Raw genomic sequence first — 2,594 nt, 5'->3', positions numbered from 1 at the left:
ATGACGAAGCGACGGTCGCGCTTTACCACCGCACAGGAGCTACCTCATTATCGGTGTCAAAACCGGCGGATCTCGGGTAGGGGGTCCCGAACTATGCGTCTAGGCGGATGGTAACAGGAGACAAGGGACACGATGTTTTTACCCAGGTTCAGGCCCTCTCGATGGAGGTAAAACCCTACTCCTGCTTGATTAATATTGATGATATGGGTAGTACAAGAGTAGATCTACCACAAGATCAGAGAGGCTAAACCCTAGACGCTAGCCTATGGTATGATTGTTGTTCATCCTACGGACTAAAACCCTCCGGTTTATATAGACACCGGAGAGGGCTAGGGTTACATAGAGTCGGTTACAATGGGAGGAGATCTACATATCCGTATCGTCAAGCTTGCCTTCCACGCCAAGGAATGTCCCTTCCGGACATGGGACGAAGTCTTCAATCATGTATTTTCATAGTCCAGGAGTCTGGCCAAAGGTTATAGTCCGGCTATCCGAACACCCCCTAATCCGGGACTCCCTCAGTAGCCCCCGAACTAGGCTTCAATGACGATGAGTCCGGCACGCAGATTTGTCTTCGGCATTGCAAGGCGGGTTCTTCTCCAAATCCCATATACTTGTCGAATAGTGTCCGACTTCTGGTGCATGTTGCGCTCCTTGGCTTCTACGCCCAATAATGGCCATCTTCCACGTGTCAAATGAATGCGAAAAGCCAGGGTGTTTTTTCATTTACCCCCCTAGCTGCGCAAATGAGCCGCCTATAAAAGAGACGGGGATTTAGATCCGAATCACACCATCTTCCCTCCGCGAGCATTCGTCGGAGCGCATTGGACAGAGATCCATCCCATCATGGCCAGTCGACGCAGCTCCTCTTCTTGCCCCCCCAGCCCTCAGCCTAGAGATTGGGAGAGGTGTTCCGTCCCGCACAGCAAGCTAGTGGCGCTCCAAGCCAAGGGGCTTCTCCCCCCAGCCTACATGGTCCCGGTTCGAGCCGGGCTGGCCACCTATAATGGCGGAGAGCAAGCGGAGAGCGTCCCCAATCCCTCCAAAGGAGAGCGGGTATGCCTTGTCCCTTATTTGATAAGAGAGCTCGGATTTCCAATTCATCCGTTTCTCCCGGGGCTCCTGGAGTCCTATGGCCTCCAGTTGCACAACCTTACGCCTGCCTCCATATTGCATATTGCGGGCTTCGTAGCCCTTTGCGAGCTGTTTTTGGGCATCGAGGCTCATTTCGCGCTATGGAACAAGTTGTTCTGCCTTGTGCCCCGTTCTCAGGAGGGGTCGATATATCAAGTGGGCGGAGCCAAACTATGGCGCATTGTCGGGACCGGATATCTATCCGGAACCCCAAAGAAGGCGTCTGAAGGCTGGCCTTCAGAATGGTTTTATATAGAAGACGTCCCCCTGCTGGACCCTGTCCGGATCGGCCTTCCTGAGTTCGATAATGCTCCTTTGAAGAAGAACCTAAGCTGGCATCCCCGGAGTCCTCAGAAGGAAAATGACAAGGACGTCCTTTACCTGATGAACCGGATAAGGTTGTTAGCTCATTCCGGACTGACCATGATCGAGGTCATGGCCACATGCATTATGCGGGGGGTGCAGCCGCTTCAGTATAGAGGCCACCCCATGTGGGATTTCAACGGGTAGGACGACGCCACCCGGTGCGGCCGTAAGGGGCCAGAATCGGCTGCCGCTCTAATAAAGATCTTGTCTGCTTTGTATAAGGGAGAAGAGGAGGAATTCCTCCGCGTCAACCCACGGGGCGGATTTTCTATGTACAATCCTTCAAGCTGGGTAAGCGAACACTTTCACTCGCCCATCCGTTTCATATTCCCATAGTTAAGTATTTAGTCTAGCAATTTCAAGCAGGAGCTACGCCAGGCTGTAAAGGAGATAAACAGCCCTCCTCCACAACCCGAGGACCCGGAATGGTCCTTCGACCCGGACTCCCAAGAGGACCCGGACTTATCTGTGGAGCTGATCGATGGGGTGTTTCATCAATTGAGCAAGGATAACACCTTAGTGACCATTATGGCTGATTATCCCGGACTACTTCCAGCCTCACAAGTAACCGAGACCGAAGTCCCAGTACTTTTAAGATGATCCACCCGTGCTTATTTTTGATCACCGTATACCAATGGCATTTTTGCAGGGAAAGTCCTTGAGGTGGAGGGCCAAGCCTGCGGTGGCTAGCCAACAAGGGGCATCAAGGCCCAGCAGGCTAAAAAGAAGTGCGGTCCGGATTGAGACGCCGGTGCAACGGTATGGTGTGCCATTTTATTCCCGGGTTTTATGCCCTCAAGGTATACTAACGCTGGTGCTCTCTTCAGGAAAAAGAGTGCTCGCCGGACTATATCCGGAGAGGTTGCCAAACGCGCCTCCACTGGCCAGGCTCCAAGGCCGGGTCCGGAAGCGGAGGCGAACAGGAGGCGCGCTCCGGGCGCTCCTCCGACAGAGATGCGGACGGGCTGTCTGCCACCAATTCCGAGGTGGAGAGTGCCATGAACCACAGGCGTCGCCGGACAGTTCTTCGTGACGCTTGTTTCTCCCAAGAGGCATTGGATGCCTTCAATACGGGAGATGCGTACCTCCGTGCC

Source organism: Triticum aestivum, chromosome 2B, assembly GCF_018294505.1.
Source record: "Triticum aestivum cultivar Chinese Spring chromosome 2B, IWGSC CS RefSeq v2.1, whole genome shotgun sequence".
Taxonomy (NCBI): Eukaryota; Viridiplantae; Streptophyta; class Magnoliopsida; order Poales; family Poaceae; genus Triticum; species Triticum aestivum.
The sequence above is the reverse complement of the archived record's forward strand: the minus strand, read 5'-3'. Positions refer to the sequence as shown.